Source organism: Myotis yumanensis, unplaced genomic scaffold (genome assembly GCF_028538775.1).
Source record: "Myotis yumanensis isolate MYYU_CA2020_CCGP unplaced genomic scaffold, mMyoYum1.0.hap1 SCAF_10, whole genome shotgun sequence".
Lineage (NCBI taxonomy): Eukaryota > Metazoa > Chordata > Mammalia > Chiroptera > Vespertilionidae > Myotis > Myotis yumanensis.
In genome coordinates this window covers 45,839,664-45,857,890 of record NW_027223761.1, presented here as the reverse complement: position 1 = coordinate 45,857,890, position 18,227 = coordinate 45,839,664, and the positions used below count along the sequence as shown (strand labels likewise).

Below are 18,227 nucleotides of genomic sequence, written 5' to 3'. Positions count from 1 at the left end.
CACCTCCTCTGCCCAGGCCCTCTGTACGCCCAGAAAGGCCTTCTTCATGGACAGTTCACACTTGCTTCCAATTCCGGTCTCCCCGGAATTCTGGGAATAATGGTGAAACTCTTTATCCACCACTCTGGGCCCTCTGAGGCCAGGCTTCTCCCCCCTCACCTTTCACCTGGCCCTCCTCATTCCACCTTGAACACCCCAGGCCATGGTGCCATTCACAGCTGCTCATTCTGTCAAGGATGCTCCCAGCTTCCTGTAAATTCCCAGCCTTGCCCTTTCTGCTCCAGCACCACTTCCTCAAGGCAGACCTGAGCTGGGTCAAGGCCGCCTCCCATGGCCCAGCTCCTAAACTCCCCATCACCCTGGCTGCCTGACCCCTGCACACATCTGTGTCTCCACCAGCTGGGATGGGTGAGGGTCCCCCCCCCCCCCCCACCCCGAGGAAGGGCAATGGCCATGTCAGCACAGGGCCAGGCACAGATGACCTGTGGAGAAGTGTTTGTTGAATGAGTGGTATTTTGTTGCTTTCTCTAAAAGTTGAAACCAAAGAAAAACATTGCAACAGCTCAAAGCTGGGTGTGAGCCAGAGTTTGAGGCTTGTTTGACCTCTCCGTTGGCACAAAATGCAAACTTCTGGGGGAGAGGGGTTCTCTGGCCCCTCTGCCAGAGCTGGGCCCTTGGAGATGACCTCACGAAGTAGAGGGGTGACAGGGCAGGAAGGGCACAGTAGGTGAGAAGGCAACTTTCTAACCAAAAGGGCTTCTGGCTCAGAGGCCTCAGTGTGGAGTGAGCAGGCCCAAGGATGTCTTAGGAAGGCAAGAGCAGAGGCCAGAGTATGAGGGACAGCCAGGCCGGGTGATCCGTGGGTGCATCTCCATAGAGTTTGCAGAAAGGAAAGGTGGGGGGGGGGGGGGGAGGGGAGGGGAGGCCAGAGGGGTGTGTTTGTGCCTACTGAGCCAGGAGCGGGGATATCAGACCTGTCAGGCCCAAAGGCCACTCCTCCAGGCAAGTCTGTGTTGCTGACGGGGCTCTCTGAGAAGGTGGTTGATATATGGAGGCCCCACTTGCTGTTCTCACTCTAATTCTGGGGAAGACCTAAGACTTCACCGATGCAGGGCTGTGATTGATACCATGTGCTTGACAGCAGCTGGAGAAGTGGCCTGGCCTGGCCAAGCAGGGAATCTTGGAGATCCTTGGCCCTCAGAGCAGAAAAGAAGGGGCAAGGAGAGCGGGAGGAGGGGAAAGGGCAGCCGCCTCACACACACCCTCATTTGTCCTGTCCCTCAGTAGACAGCCCTTGTGGGGACCTGGGAGAGGCACAAGCTGATTCCTAAGGGGCTCTGCCCAGCTAGGATGCTGGTGCTCCAGGGAGGCGAGGATGAGCCAGGGGAAAATGGAGAGATGGGGAGAAGAGCAGGGAGCTGGAGGTGAGAGGGAGGAGGGGCAGGGAAAAATGAAAACCCAGCCTGTTGGTGGTTTCTTCTTTTTTTAAGAGCCACAAGCTGAGATCAAAGGTGATATTTTTACAGCATCTGAAATAGAAAACCACCGGGCACAGTGGGAGGTGATGGGCCGGAACACAGGCCCCTTTATACAGCCTGTGGCCACAGCAAGCATGCTGCCCTCTGCAGAGTGCCAGGGGGTGTGGGGGACAGTCTGGCCTTGATCTTCCAAACTCAGGTTCAAGGAAGAAGTGAAGGGAATGAGCTACAGCCCTCAGTGCTAGAGGAAAGGACAGCATGAAGGATGGTCGTGAGCACCCAGTGCCTGACACCTTCCACCAAGGCCCTCCCCTCATCATTTTTTAAAATATATTTTAGAGAGGAAGGGAGAGGGAGCAAGAGATAGAAACATCAATGCTGAGAGAGAATCATTGATTGGCTGCCTCCTGCACGCCCCCCACTGGGAATCGAGCCTGCAATCCGGGCATGTGCTCTGGAACAGAATCAAACCTGGGATTCTTTAGTCTGCAGGCCAGCACTCTATCCACTGAGCCAAACTGGCTAGGCCCCCCCTTATCATTCTTGCTGTGGGTGTCAGAGCTGTGCCACGCCCTGTCTCATCCTCATAGACCCCTGTTGTGAGGAAGGGTTATCATCACCCCCGTTTTACAGAGGAGAAACCACGAATGCAAGAGAAAGATGATTTGGTCTAGTCCCACAGAGAGTCGGGAGCAGATTCAAGACCAGAACCCCAGGGCTCCTGGTCCAACATCCTTTCCGCTCTCTGTAATCACTCGCTCAAGTCACATGCCAGATTATTTATTGAGCCTTTGCTATTACAGGTCCTCCTAGCTGGCCCTGGCCGAATGGGCCACACTCAGGGCTACTGAGCACTGGTTCCCAAAGTGTGGCCGCTGGGCCAGCAGTAGCAGCTTCACTGGAGAATATGCTAGACATGCCATTCTCAGGCCCAGCCAAGACTCATGAACCAGAAACGCTGGGAGCGGACCCAGCCCTCCATATTTTAATGAACTCTGTAGGTGATTCTGATGCGCACCAAGTCTGAGAATCACTGTACTGCATTGCCTCGGTTTCCACATCTGTACTTCTGGGAAAATTACAAGGCCCATCTCAAAAAGTTGAGCCCAATATCAGCTAACACATGAGCTGGGTGTGTACCCTGTGCCAGGCATCCTTCTAAGCCCTTTACCAACATAACTGATTTAACTTCACAACTCTGTACAATAGGAACTAATAGTACCCTCCTTTCACAGATGAGGAAATGAAGGCACAGAGAGGCAGCGTAGCTTGCCCAGGGACACACAGCTCGCAAGTAGCAGAGCTGTAGAATCCGAGCTCTTGACAGGCTAACCCGCGGAAAGCCCCCAGCAGAGGGTCTGGCTCCTAGAATGTGTTCCGGGCATAGCTGAGGAAGTGATAATATCACAGTATTACTTCACCTGAATTTGAGATGACGATTCCCATTTGGTAAATGTGAAATCTGTTACCTTGTCAAGATTGAGGAGTGAGTCAGCTGCAAAGGCAGCCTCAGTGTCTGAAACCCCAGAGCAGCCCACAGGTCCTCGCCATTCATGTAACTGAGACCACAATAAGCCATCTGACCTTCTGGAAACACCTCAGTTTGCTGTAGGGTAGACACAGGCGCTGACTGGGGTGAGCTGGACCCCTTGTTTGGCCACTCAAGGGCTGTGTGACCTTGGACAAGTCCCCTCACCTCTCTGAACCTTCTTTTCCTTATCTGTAAAGTGGATGATGACAGCCTTAACCTTGCAGGGTCCTTGTGAAGGTTGGGGAAGATGACATTTGTGTCCAGCCCAGAGCAAGCACAGAGCTAGCCATCAACAAGCGGCTTCACCTTCTCTTTCCCCCTCCCTGCTGAGACTTCGAGGAAAGACCAGCTCTGGACCCAGAAAAGTTTTGAAAGAAGAAATAAGTCCCCAAACGATCAAAACGCATTTGTCTTCTGCTTTTTTTTTTTTTTTTTTTTTTCAGATTTCCTTGAAGTAGCCTCCCTGACCAGCGTTTCTGGGATGAGACACTGGAACTTGCTGCATCTGCGTCAGGAGTTAGCCACCTGTGAAGGGAAGAGAAAGTGTCCTCTCTGTGCCATCACCACTGGCCAGGCGTCAGCAATCAGCATGAGCATCTGAGCATCCGCCTGCCTCGAGGTAGTTCGGCCTGGACATCTGAAGCGCGTTAGCTGCCTGCTCCCCGGGGGCTGACCCTGCTTGTTGAGAATTATCCCAGGCAGAGCCACAGAGGATGGAGCAAACAAAGACCAGGTGAGGTGTGGCCACAAAAGTGGGGGAGCACAGTCTCCGGAGCAGCCTCTAGGGACCCCGGGAGAGCAGAGGAGGATGGGGGAAAGCATGGGGCCGGGCCAGCTCCAGCCCAGCCGTGGCTCCCTGGCTATGCAAACTGCAGCTGGAGCTGGAGGTTGGGAGGGGGTCTCTTTCCCTCTTTGGGCCTCAGTCTCCCTGTGTGCATTTTGGAGGAAGAGCCAGCAAAGCCCTGAGGACCTCCTAGCCCTGACCTACAGTTGTAGGGCCCCACCTGACCTGGAATTCCCTGCCTCTGAGGTTCAGCCCATTGCTGGGCGGAGGTGAGTGATAGGTGGTGGGAGATAACTCAGGGATGAGAGCCCTCATCCCCTTTCACGCCTGGACATCAGCTGAGAGCTGAGAGGCGGCGACAGGAAAGTGATACCAAATTTCAGAACAGTCAGCAAGGTGCCCTCCCGGTGACCATAGGCGGCAGAGACAGTGTCCCTCCCAGAGACGGGGGCTCCGGCTGTGCTGATGGCTGGGGTCAAGACGCTCTTCCCTTTCTGGACCCACCACTCACCCTGCTGTCCAGATAGGCCACAGCTAACTTGCACTTAGCAATTTTTATCGACTCCTTATTCTATGGCAAGCTCTGTTCTAAACACTCTACTAGTATTTCACTGGGCGGCAGGGCCTGGGTGATTGGCCAGCCTACAGTCTGGCCCTCACCTGGCTGGCTCTGACATTGGCCTTGCTCAAGACACCCACAGGGGTCAGACAGGCTGGCCTTAATCGTGTCACTCATGATCGATGCTTCTCCCAGCACTGTTGTAACCAACACCAGACAATCTCCCTTTCCACTGACAGAAGTGCTCTTGTTCCCCCCACTCCCCCACCCCTTCTCTCCAGGGAGCCGGGTCTCTGGGAAGCTGTTGCCTGGTGGGCCTGGAATCTGAGCAAAGGGGTGAGGAGGGCTAGTGCAGAGGGTGGTTTCCACAGACCTTTGTGAAACCAGATAAACCATCTCCACTCTGAGCAGAGAGTCCCTCTGTGGGGACTGGGATGGGCATGTCCCTCAGGCAACAATTCTTACCTTCTGGACAGTGTTGGGCATGCACCCGGCCATGTAGGCTTCTCTGAACCTTGGCTTTTCTCTGGACGCCTCACTCCTGGGTTGTAGCGTCTTTCTTTGGATGGTTAACGTCTCTGACGACCAGGCTGGAGAGCTGTGTCCCGAGCCAGGGAGCCTTTCGATTCATGCACTTCTCACAGGGCAACCTTATTACTGGCATTTCTAAGAAGGGCCCAGAGACCGATGAGGGTTCGACCACGTTCAAACAGCCAGTCAAGACCGAGACAACCTGGATTCCCAGACAAGTCCTAATTAAATAGTGTATCACTTTCAAATATGAAAAATGCATTACATAACTGCGAAACAACTAGAAAATAGAGAGACGCAAAAATAAATATACCTTGGTTTTGTTTCTCAGAGAAACTTCCACTGCCCTTCCCCACCCCATTCTTCCCCGGGGCCCCAGCCATAATCAATACCTTCCCTCCTGTTGCCAACAGCTGTTCCCCGAGGAATAAGCCTTGACAGCAGATCCTGGAAGGCAGCCTCAGACCGGATTCTGGAAAGGCCTGGCTTCTCTTGAGGAACAGGGGGGCTTCCGCTCAAAAGAAGCTGTTTAAATGCAGGATATGGTAGGAAAGTCTACTGGCCAGGAGTCTGGAGCCCACAGCCAGCCCCATCTGGCCTGTGGATTGACTGTGTGACCGTAGGCCAGTCCCTCCCCTCGCAGTTTCTTCCGCTGTGAAATGAGGACTTGGACTTGACCCGGTGGTTTCCCCACAGCCTGTGTCAGTCTGGCGGCTTCTCTTGGGCAAGGACAACGCCTTCTCCCCTTCAGTGGGCCGTGGAACTTAGAATCAGAGGGTAGGGTGCAAGCTCCTGCAGACCGCTCCCTGCCTGGGCGACCCTGGGAAGGCGCCGCACCACTCTGCACGCTGTCCACCACGGGAAGACACAGGTAAGGGACTGGCCCGCTGAGTGTCCCAGGGCTGCGGTGGGTCCCACGGCAGGTGGACCTTTCAGCCTCTGGAGGACAGAGCAGGGCATTCTACAGGCTATCACCTGCGGGTGCTCCCTGCCTGTCCAGTGCCTGGCTCCATCCTGACTCGGGGTCGGGCCCGGGCTTGTTGATGGAGCCACTGCCTGCCCAGGGGCTCCCCTAGCCCTGGCAAGTGTGCGGACCCTGGGCCCAGCCCACCATGTGAGGTGTCAGTAACGGTGCCCGGAGGGCCTCAGGGCCTGTGACATCACGACCAGCAATTTCCATGTTGGAGCTCACAGGGCTAAGGCCATTTTGAAAAATAGTACTGCTTTTCTTTCCTTTTCTTTTTTTTTTTTTCTTCCTTTTTCCATTCTGGCTAAGGCATGGAATGTGGAAACTGATAAATTACTGCAGGAAGGAATAGAGCAGTGGTTCTCAACCTTCCCAATGCCGCGACCCTTTAATACAGTTCCTCATGTTGTGGTGACCCCCAACCATAAAATTATTTTCGTTGCTACTTCATAACTGTAATTTTGCTACTGTTATGAATCGTCATGTAAATATCTGATATGCAGGATGTATTTTCATTGTTAAAAATTGAACATAATTAAAGCATAGTGATTAATCACAAAAACAATATGTAATTATATATGTGTTTTCCGATGGTCTTAGGCGACCCCTGTGAAAGGGTCGTTGGATCCCCAAAAGGGTTGCGACCCACAGGTTGAGAACCGCTGGAATAGAGGCTGGTCTCACAGGCTGACTCTGCTTTCTGGGCTCCTAAAAACAATGGCAAACCCGCTTCTTCATGCCCATCTCGACCTACTCCAGGCTCCCCTGGCAGGTCCAGGGGCGGGGGTTATGGGGTGGCAATAATGGCCTTCTTCCGGTTTCCAGATGACCTCTCTGGACCCCGCTTACCATCTGTTGTGTCCCCCCCAAATTTATATGTTGAAGCCGTACTTTCCATGGCGATGGCATTTAGGGGCATTAGGGTTAGGTGGGTCATGAGTGTGGGGCCCCCACAATGAGATCAGTGTAGTTCTCTGCCTCTCTGGGAGCACACAAAGAGGTCATGCGAGCACATAGTGAGATGACAGCATCTGCAAGCTGGGTAAAGGGCTCTCACCAAGAACTGACCTGCCAGCACCTTGATCTTGGACTTCTCAGCCTGCAGAACTGTGAGAAATAAGTGCCATCCAGTCTATGGTATTTTGTCATAGCAGCCTGAGTGGACTGAGACACATGTATGAAACAGGCATAAAAACCCCTTCCCTGACTATTGCTGATTAGAATAAAATGCAGTAATAGCTACCCATTCATTCAGTCATGCATTCACTCAACCAAAGCAGACAGAACTCCTTGCCCTTGAGGAGCTAACATTCTACTAGCTCCTCAAGGAGAGAGTAACCAAAGAAGCGAAGGATACAGAATATCCAGTGGATGATGGTAAGTGTATGGAGGAAAAGTCCACAGGGAAGGAGGACGGAGTGCCAGCAGGGAGGGGCCTGTTCAAACTTTCTTTAAAAAAATATCCTCACCCTAGGATTTTTTTCCATTGATTTTTTTTTTTTTTTTTTTTTTTTTTAGAGAGAATGAAAGGGAGGAAAGAAAGGGGGAAGCATTATTCCGAATTACTAACCGGTTAAAAATTAATCCGCATTATTAACCGGTTAAAACTTAATCTGCATTACTAACCGGTTAATAATTAATACACACAGATTAATTTTTAACCAGTTAGTAATCTGAATTAATTATTAACCAGTTAGTAATGCGGATCACTTGTTAACCGGTTAATGATGCAGATTAACTATTAACCAGTTAGTAATGTGGATTAATTATTACGTTTTAACCGGTTAGTAATGCGGATTTTGTAATTGAAGGAAACACGATAATGTCAAGAGAAACATCAAAAGCGCTTTATTCAAAGCAATGTCCATTGCTAGCTCCACATTTCCCCCATCTTTCAGGTAATTTGTGGATACCATCCCAATAGAACTTTTCCTGTTTTGAGGCAAACCATTCAGAGACCCAATTTTCCACTTCATATGTTTCGAAGTGCTGCTCAGAAAGTGCGTGTGCCATCGATCGGAAACAAGTGGTAATCTGAAGATGCAAGGTCTGGTGAATACGGCGGGTGGGTTAATACTTCCCAGGCAAGATCTTTTAACGTGTCTTTAACTGGTTTTGAAGTGTGAGATGGTGCCTATTCTGGTCGTTTTACAATCAAAGCGTGGTTCAAATTGATTATTTGTTGTCAGTAGCGATCAGTATTAACGGGTTCACCTGGCGTTAGAAGCTCATAATACACCACACCTTCCTGATCCCACCAAACGCAGAGCATTGTCTTCTTTCCGAAGCCTCCCTAAGAAGGGCCTTTGGGGGGTGCTGATGGCGGTGAGAGGCATCCCCAGCTATGAAAGGACACTGGCTATGGCAGGAAGTGGGGTATATGTCGGGAATGATTTTCAGGTGTGTCTCCTGTGCCTCAAAACCCCTCAGCGCCGTCTGGGCAAGGGAAGGCTCTGAACAGTTAAGATGGGACAGCCTCGTCTTACCTGTTAGACTCCATTTAACGGGTCTTTGTTGAATAGCTTGTTCGTGTCAGGCACCAGAGAGCCTGAGGGTGCCGGAGAGAGAGCTCAGACTCGCTGGCCGACTGAGAAGAGTGGGTGTCAGCAGGCTTGAGCTCAAGTCCTGGCCCTGCCACCGGCTGACAGTGTGGCATTAGATGAGGCATTACCTTCTCTGGGCCTCAGTTTCCCTGTCTTTAAAATAAGATGGCCAGCCCTGGCCAGGTAGATCAGTTGGTTAGAGCATTGTCCTGATACACCAAGATTGTGGGTTCGATCTCCAGTCAGGGCACATCAAGAAGGAACCAATGAATTCATAAATAAGTGGAACAACAAATTAATGTTTCTCTCTCTCTCAAATCAGTCAATCAATCAAATAGTCAGGTTGCTAGGGGTTGAGAGGAGATAAGGCGGCATGATTGCTATTGGGTACGGGGTTTCTTTGGAGGTGATGAAAATGTTCTGGAAATAGGTAGTAGTGATGGCAGCACAACTTTGTGAAATACTAAAATTCACTGAATGGTACACTTAAACAATGTTATTTAAAAAGTGGTTGGTTGGACAAGATTATGAAAAGAAGGAACACTAATATATTTTTTTGTGCCCACAACACCCAGGGCCTGGACTCAGCATTAATATTTTATCTCATAATCTCCCAGGCTCCTACCAGTTCCTCTGTGACCCACCACCTGCAGCCTCAATGATATTCACATTGCGATCACTCATCAGTAAGTCCAACTTGAGCCTTCCTGCAGGCCCACCGCTAGCACAGAGACTGTCCCAGGAGCTGGGGTGTAGCAGTGAGCGAAGCTGACTAGCACAGAGACTGGGGAAGAGACCGGAAGGGAAGGCCTCTCCCTGCAGGAGCTCCGAGCCTGTGGGAGAAATCAGAAGTGCACGCTGAACCCACGGGGTTATTTTCTTCAAGACCAGCTCCTTCCATTCCTTGTATAGGAAAGAACAACAACAACAACAAAATACAAGGGTGGCCCACAACTGTGGGGCCCTGCAGGGGGCTCCTGGCGTTGATGGAGTCATTTATGCACGGGGCCCTTGGCTGGGTGTTCAGGATACAATAGTGGGCGAGTCAGACCCAGCCCTCCCCTTAGGAAGAAAGACAGACGTTAGAGCAATCAAACGCACCATGAAGAATTCATGTTCATCATCGTGATTGTAATCCGTGCAGAGGAGGAAAAGCAAGCAATGTATTGAACGGCTTAGCAAGAATGAAGAACGCTGGCGAGGCTTGAGGGTGAGTAGGAACAAGGAAGGGGTGTGGAGAGGTGTTGGTGATGGCCCTACCCATCTGAGAGGAGGCCAGTTTGGGTGAAGCACAGAGAGCAATGGGGCAGCCACAGCAGAAACAGGACGGGCTGACCATGCAAGGCCTTCAAGGCTGGGGGCCCTACATACGACGTATGCCCGTTGTCCCTGCTCTCTCTCTAGTGTCCCAGTTTGGACACAGCCACCCTACTTACAGGCCACATTAAGGGGTCTGTTCCAAGGAGAGCTGGTATTCCAGGAAGGCCTGACCATCACCCTCCCTGCAGGCCCAGGAGCAAGGCCTGCCAGCCTGGGCGAGCCCCAGGGTTCCTGAGCTGGATGATGTGTGAAGAGCCTTGCGTGGCAGCCCCCGGCCAACAGGTCTGCTCCTCTCCTCCCAGGCAGACCCTGCTGCCCCCTTACTGGCTTCACCCTCTTCAGTATCTCGAGGTGAGAGCTTTTCCACTAGGTCTCAGGCCAAGCGTGGTTCTTGGCTCCAGGTCTGATGAGCCAGTCTCCGGCCGTCCCCACCCTCGGCCGCTCCCTAAGGACCGGCTCCAGGACTCAGCTGTGGCCTCACGCTCTTTCCACTCTTGCGTTTTTATTTTTGCCTCGTTATTTTCCTCCCTGTGTGACTCCCTCCCTCTGCTGGGCTCCTCTCTGTCTTGCCGGCCTTCTCTTTTGCTTTCCTCTCTCCAGGGTGACTTGGCATTTGTAGAAAATCATGTGCTGCAGGACGGATGGAATGGGTTCCAATTGTAGCTCTGTCACCTGCTGGCTGTGTGATCACCGGCAGATAGATCCTCCTCTCGGAGCTAATTTTGGGTTCGATGAAATGGGCTGATCCGCCTTCCTCCTGTTTCTCCGGGAGGCTGTGAGCTGAGCTGAAATCCATCAAGTAGCTGCTCAGCGAATGGTAGCTTTGTCTCCCGTTCCTTTTGCACTTTCTTCGCCCTGACCTTCTGCATGTTTTGCTCACTTGACCACAAAGCCAGAAACAAAAGCCCTCCCACTGGACCCCAACCACCTTGCTCTCTGGGCTCAGCCCACCACACCCAGACTTGAGTGGAGCCAACAGCGTCAGGACCGCGTGCAGCCTGCTCACTGCTAGCCCTGTGGCTGGAAGTCATGGCTGGGCTTTTCTGCCCTGGGACCCCAGAGGACGTGGGATTTATCTTCTGAGCTGTGCTGTGACGGAGGCACCAGAGTCTTTTTTGTGTATCTCACCAACTGAAGGATGAGTGAGGCAGCCTTTCAGCATTGCCCCCAGCCTACAGACTTCTCCTAGTCCCCCACCCCACACCCTGCACTTTCTAGCCCCTGGGCCATTGCTTATGTCCCTTACCCGACCTGGAACACCTCCTGTTCCCTTTCTCTCATTTTGGGCTTTACACCTTCTCTGAGGCATAGACATGACAGTGGAAGAAGCTGAGGCTCAGAGTACCCTTCTAGTAGCGTGCTGGGCTATGTGACCACAGCCTCAACAGAACCTCAGAAAGTGGGGGCGATAGAAGGGGAGGATGCTTTTGCCATCAGAAGTGGGAGGGAAACTGAGCAGGCCAAACTCGGCCTCCCCATTCCCTAGGGCAGTGGTTCTCAACCTGTGGGTCGCGACCCCTTTGGGGGTCGAACGACCCTTTCACAGGGGTCGCCTAAGACCATCGGAAAACACATATATAATTACATATTGTTTTTGTGATTAATCACTATGCTTTAATTATGTTCAATTTGTAACAAAGAAAATACATCCTGCATATCAGATATTTACATGACTATTCATGACAGTAGCAAAATTACAGTTATGAAGTAGCAACAAAAATAATTTTATGGTTGGGGGTCACCACAACATGAGGAACTGTATTAAAGGGTCGCGGCATTAGGAAGGTTGAGAACCACTGCCCTAGGGGCTGTGGAGGATCTAAGAGCCAGGGAAGAGATGCAGAGTGACCGGGGATGCGAGTCCCAGCTTCTCACTTTCTGGCTGTGTGCAGGTGGACCGCCCCCCAAGCCTCTGCCTTCTGGACGGCAGAGTGAGAGCAGTAACTCCCAGTTCATAGCGTTGTCAATATTTGAGGTCGGGAGCATAGTGTGCTAGCCCAGAGCCTGGTACACGGTGGAGGCTGTGCTAAGGGCGGTTATTTTCATTGCTATTGGTGCTTTGGGTGGGTTGATGTTTGGAGCAGGAGCTAGGGATTCTGGGAAAATGCTTCAGACAGTGGGGGCTTCCCAAAGCCTAGATCCCTGGCCCAGAGCCAAGGGGGTGGCAGTGAGAGGGGCCACTCCTCCCTGGGTGAGGATTGTGTAAGTTGTCATGTCTGTGGGGCATGACTCAGGGTCAGCCCAGCAACACCCCAAACTGCTGGTGACTTTGGCCTGGTGACCTGCCCTTTCTGAGTTCAGTGATGACTGCTCAGTGCTCCTCCTCTAAAGCTCTATGAACTCAAGAAGTGTCACCTCCCAAAGCAGCCTCATGCCCATTTTATAAAAGGATCAAGCAACCTTCGCTGCAGGGTTGATCTCTGCTCCTTGTATGACTCTGTGCTGGGCACAGGACTCACAGACGACCTTGACCTGGCTCTGTGCTCAAGGTGTCTGCAGCCTGCTGGGTGCATAGACATGGGCGGTCACCTGAATGAGGGAAGCTCAGTCACTGATCCCCAGTGTGACTTTGGACAAGTCACCACCCAGCTCCGGAGCTCCCTTTGCCCTTGTGTAAGGGAAGGAGTTAACCACGAGGATGATAGCCTGTAGCCAGGCCCACACAGCCCATCTGGTCCCAACAAGGTGGCTGGGTAGCCCATCCCCCATACCTCCGCCTCAGAGCCCACTGACATCATCCCCAACCCTCTCTGTTTCCCCGGCAACCGGGGTGCTGGTCGAGGCTCCCCAGGGTCCAGACCGTCTGGATTTCCTTACACATAACTGTACCTCGTCCACATTTTCACAATTAAATTGTCAGTTTGGGTTAAGTGTTGTCTGCTGATGCCTGTCAACCTCCCTCTGGCTCCCCTCACTCTTTACCCAGAGAACGACTTGCCCAGTCCCTCGGTGCTGTGAAAAGAGGCGAGGATGCGAGCAGGAGGCAGGAGGGCTGGGCTCCAGCCCAGCTGTACCTCACATCTGCTGTGTGGTCTTGGGCACGTCACTTCCCCTCTCTGGGCCTAGGTTTCCCCATCTTAAAAATAGGACTAATCATCCCTGCCCAGCCTCGCTCCCTCCCAAGGCAGCTGCACACCTCAAAGGAGCCCGTAACTGTGGCAGAGCTTAGAAAATTGTACAGCTCAGCTCAGGGGCCAGGATGGTTCCTAAAATGAGCAAGCAGACCTGGAAAGGGACTTTTCGGTGTCTTCAACTGATAAATGGGTAAGTTAGTCCCCACTCTGACTGCAGATCTGGCCTCCTCACAGCCTGTTCTTAGACTGAACAGGCAGAAAAGGTGCTCTTCACACAGGGCCTGGACCGAAGATGCAGAGTGGAGGTACCAGGCCAGAACCCCAGGGGCCCTGCTTCCCATGAGGGCTGTACCCACACTGAGTGGCCAGGCTCCCCCTCCCCAAGCTGGCCTAAGCCATTCCCGCTCCCACTCCAACTTCCCTTCTCAAATTCCCAGGGACTCTCTCTCCCCTCCCTTCCCAATCTATCCCCAAATCTGCCCAGACTGCAATCCCGCACCTGACCTCACCCTTTTGGCCTCAGACCTCCTCCCTGACCCTCTTGGCAAAGCCCCTGCTCCTTAGTCCAGTATTCAGATCCCTCCCGGGTGTGGGCCTGTCCTCCTCCCCAGTCATGTTCCCTCCTGTCGCTCTTGATGCCAGCAGCTCCAAGCCCTCCACTTACCCTTCCCTGAAACCAAACTTGTCCCTCTTGTCTTTGCTTAAGCTATTCCTGCTGCTGGGAGTAGCATCCCTCATCCCCGGCCACCTGACAACTCCTCCCCCACCTGCACATTATTTATATAGACATGAATGCTAAGTGCAAATGACCTCGCCATCTGGAACTGTTTATGTCCCCGCAGAAGAGGAACTAACCTTTATCAAGGGCTGATTACATGCAGAACATTTTACATATATCATCTCTTTAAGCCCCACAGCAACCCGAGGTGGTACATTTCACTCCTCCTATTTTCCAGATGAGAAGACTGAGGTTCAGAGACAGGAAGTCTTTCCCAAGGCCATAGAGAGGTGGGGTTGATCCCGGAACCCATGCTCCTTTTAGGCCCTGATGGAACACTTCCCTTAAGATTATGCTTGTGGCTGGCGATCTATGTACATGGATGTGCTATTAAGGGAGGTTGTGCTGCTTTGCAGATGTCAGGGACCATTGTGATATGCCCAAGGCTGTCACAGGACCCAGGAAGAGAGCCAGGGTCACAGGGGAGGCATGGATCTCTGCTCCAGCTGGAGGAGAACCTTCCCCCAAGCAGAGCCACCCCCTAATGGAAGAGGCTGGGGGAGGAGTTGTCAGGTGGCTGGGGGTGGGGAAGGCCACTCCCAGCACCAGGAACAGCTTAAGCAAAGACAAGAGGGACGAGTTTGGTTTCAGGGAAGGGTAAGTGGAGGGCTTGGTGCTGCTTCTGAGTGAGCTCCCTTCCCTGGGGGTATGCCTCTGCTTGAGACATTCACTCATTCATTTGGCAACTTTGGAGCAACCACTGTTCTCTGGCCCTGATGGGGCAGCAGGGATGCAGTGTAGGTGAGACAAACCCAGTCACTGACTGCATGCTGTTCTCAGAGCAATGGAGACATCTATAGGGGCTCTGATGGCCAGAAGGTCAGGGATATGACAGGGTGAGTGGCCAGACTTTGAAATTCTAAAATGATCTTAAGCAAATGCATATTTTTAGCTTTCTAGCTATTTAAGCCTGGCCTATTCAGGTATCTCTGGCTATGGAACAAATCCTGTCAAAATATAGTGGCTGACGGGGCAGATTTGCTGATCTCACTGGGCTTGCTCACATGGCTGCGTGTGACTGGTGGGTCAGCCAGGCCTGGGTTCTGCTGGGACGGGTGGGCCAGCTGGGCCTCTCTTGATTTGGCCTCAGGACCTCGCTCCGCACGGGCCTCTTACTATTTAGTAGTCCAGCCTGGGCTCTGACCTGAGGCTGGGCTGGGCTCCAAGGGGGTGAGAGCAGAGCTGCAAGGCCCCTGAGGCCTGGGCTTCAGGACATGTACAGCTTCATTCCTGTCACATGCATTGGTCCCAGCAAGTCACGAGGCCAGCCCAGATAAAGGGTGGGGAAACAGACTTCTTCTCTGAATGGAGCCACATTTTAAAGGGTGTGTGTGTCCTGGGCTGCAAGGAATTGGTGTCATTAAATAGCTACCTTACTGGCCTTCTCCAGAAAGAGTTCAGACCAGTGACAAATTGCTCTCTTCTCTCAACCTCAGCTTCTCTCTCTGTGCAAAAGAGGCACTAGGTATAGTGGGCCCTCTGTCCGTGTGTGTGTGTGTGTGTGTGTGTGTGCAGGGCGAGACCCAGGTGTAGAAACATTGACTGTATTATATCAGAGACGTGTAAGCCCAACTGTAAAAGGAACTGTCAACCTAGACTCGAGTCCCATTGGCCCACTACTTTCCATTCATCTCTTCCAGCACTGACCCCTGGCCATTCCCAGTGCTCCCTCCCCATGACAATAACTGCTGCCAATCAACGGAAGGGCATGTGACTCAAGCAGGCCAACCAGCTGCCTTCCCTGGGACAGATACTGAAACCCAAGGAGACAGAAGTTCTCATTTTCCTGGAATTCTTAACTGAGGCTGTTGATGGCTACATACCAGGGGGAAGGAATGAGGCCCACATTAGCTCAAAGAGAGCAGCAAGAAACAGAAATGAGTTTCAGACAGCACCAGAGCCCCATCACCAGCCCTAAGCCCTGGTGAGTACCACTCTCCATTCCAGTCACCAGCCACCCTAATTTCTCCCCCAGCTGCATAAGCCAATCAGTTCTCTTATGTTTAAGCTACTTGATGTTGAGTTTCTCTCTTGGAATTGAAAGAGGCCCAAGACACACAAACATTGTCTCCTGAGCAGCTACCACCACAATTAAACAACTGAGAGTTGAAAGCAGTCTTTCAGAAGTGACGCCCTCAGTAGACACAATAGGTGGCATTTTGTTATGTGCACCCAGGAAAGAACCCTCTGGGCTGGCCCTGGCCCTCTAGCCTGCTCCCTGATCCTGTAAAACAACAATTGCTTATCCTAGGGAACAGAGGAGGAGAACTAACACAGTGGGCAGAGGCTCGACGGCCCTCAGCACTGGGTTTGCAGTCAGTCTCTAGTGCTCACTGACTATGATACGAGATCTTGCAGAAATTACCAGACAGTCCTGGGCTTCATGTGCTCATCTGCAGAACCAGGCCTGTCCCACCCTCAGGCACAGAAACTGCCTGGCACACAGTAGGTGCTTGGTCAACAATGTTATTTCTTTCCCTCAGTGTTATCTCCCAGGAACCTTGGGAGGGAATGGTGCAGTGGTTTTCCCACTGTACAGATGATGAAACCAAGGATCACAAGAAGCTGGGTGGCTTGCCCGGCTCACAGTGGGTAAGTGAAGGAGGAGAATCTGGGACCCAGGCCCAGGTGCTGTAATGACATGCCTGCTGCTATTTGATCCTCCTCCCCCTTGCCTGGAAGCTCTGGCCTCATGGGGCACCCCAACCCCTGGGCTACTCTGCCCAGACCCCCAGTTTACCTGCCTAACTAGGAAGGCTTTTCTAAAAAGCACCCTGCAGTCTCATTGTGTCCACAATGTTCGTGTCATCCTATGACACAGGTAAGGGTCAAGACCCAAGACTTGGATTCTGGAGCAAAAAGTCCTTGGGGTTATCTAGTTTAACCCCCTCACTGACAGATGGGGTGACTACAGCTCAGAGAGGGCAAAACAATAATCGGCTGTTACACAGCAAACAACTGATGGGGCTAAGAATACAACCAGATTGCCACTCCCCACCCCCATCCAGGGCTTCTGGAGATAGCTGACTCACCCCTACCCATCTCCACCAAGATCTTGGCCCCAAGGGAGGGAAGTTGAAATGAGTGAAGGTTGTCAATAGAGGTCAGCACAGCAAAGGAAACTGTGGCTTCCCCTCCCCCCATGTTCTTTCAGCCTGGGTGTCCACTGGATGGGCCGTGTGCAGGGGTGGGGGTATAAAGGTGTGTGCCCTTGACCAATGGCAGTCAGGCAGGGGCTGAGAAGCCCGCTGACAGAAGCCCCCAGCACATCTGGGCGATCAGATAACCAGAATCACCAAGGGTCACAGAGGAGAAGGAAAATATATTAATATCCACAGCAGCAGCACCCAAGAGCATGCTACCCTGCCCAGGTCAGAGCCTCTTCCCTCTGGGGCAAGCTTGCAGTCCAGGTGGACAGCACAGGCTTGACACACAGTAGCCCTTGAGGAGGCCCCGGACAGAAGGAAGGAGGAGGAACACAGAAGGGGAAGGTCAGCTGGTTCTAACGATGAACGAAAATTCTTCTCACATGTGTCTTGGGGAATACCCGGATATCTGAGGTGGTAAAGTACTCCGTCTTATACAAATGGAGAGCCTGGGGTGCAAGGAGGGACAGACCCTTGTCCCAGGTCTCCCTTGACTCTCAATCCAAGGTTTTGCCATCACTTCCTCATGCCCTGATCACCACCCAGGGCAGGGCTGTTCCAGACCTAGCTGATGCCTAGCTCTTGACTCTGGAGACAGAGCAGAGTAGCTGGGAGGAGCCCAGGAAGGGTCAGGGCTGCACTTCAGGAGTCTTGGGATCTTCTCCTGGCTTCCCTCTCAAGACAATGGAAAGTCACTATCCTCTGCTCCTGTTGCAATGGGAGCCACCAGCTACATGCGCATGCAGCCAGAAAGATCTGAGTTCAAATATCAGCTACAATGATTTATTGATTTTTAGAGATTGGCTGCCTCCTGCACGTCCCGTATAGGAGATTGAGCCTGAAACCCGGGCATGTGCCCTGGCCTAACCAGGAATCGAACGAGAAACCTTTTGGTGCACGGGAGGAGGTGCACGGGAGGACACCCGACCAACTGAGCCACACAAGCCAGAGCCAGCTCCTCCCTTTCAGTCTCGGCTTTCACATCTATGAAATGGGGATACTAATCCCCATCTTGGAGGACATAAAGGATCTGATGGGATTGTATTATTTCCATTTTATGGCTGAGGAAACTAAGGCTTCGGGGAGTTTAAGAAACGTGCTCCAGATCGCACAGCTAAAAATAAAGTTGGGCAGTCAGTATTGGAACCCAAGTCTATGTGACTCCAAATTGCCTTCTGTGCCTACTCTAGCTAAGAGCCAAAGGACAGCTTATGGAAATGTGTGGAGGCAACTGATTTAGCTTCTCAAGTGAGCAGACCGCTAGACCAAGAGGAGGGTGCATCCCAATTGGACAGAGGCCTCCTAGAGTGCCTCTGGTTGTGAGGTGCAGAGTGTCTTGGGGTAGAGGAGCTAAGGACACTCTTGACGCCTAGAGGCCTTGGTCCCCAGCCTCTTGGGTGCAGCAACCTTGTCTCACCCACCCCTTCTTAGATGCCTTATCCAAAGCCCCACTGCTTTCCAGAAGCTTTTATAACTATTGACTTCCCAGCAGTGCCCTGGGAGAAGAGATGGGGCT

The 18,227-nt window shown here is 52.3% G+C and overlaps 1 long non-coding RNA gene across 1 annotated transcript; it reads right to left on the bottom strand.

Moving 5' to 3' along the window:
• Positions 1 to 3,256: 3,256 nt before the first annotated feature.
• LOC139018214 (uncharacterized) lies at positions 3,257 to 5,621 on the bottom strand. Its single transcript, XR_011472897.1, has 3 exons — positions 5,276 to 5,621; positions 4,818 to 5,085; positions 3,257 to 3,534 (listed from the first exon to the last, which is right to left on the bottom strand). It is a non-coding gene; the product is annotated as an uncharacterized lncRNA (long non-coding RNA).
• Positions 5,622 to 18,227: the final 12,606 nt, after the last annotated feature.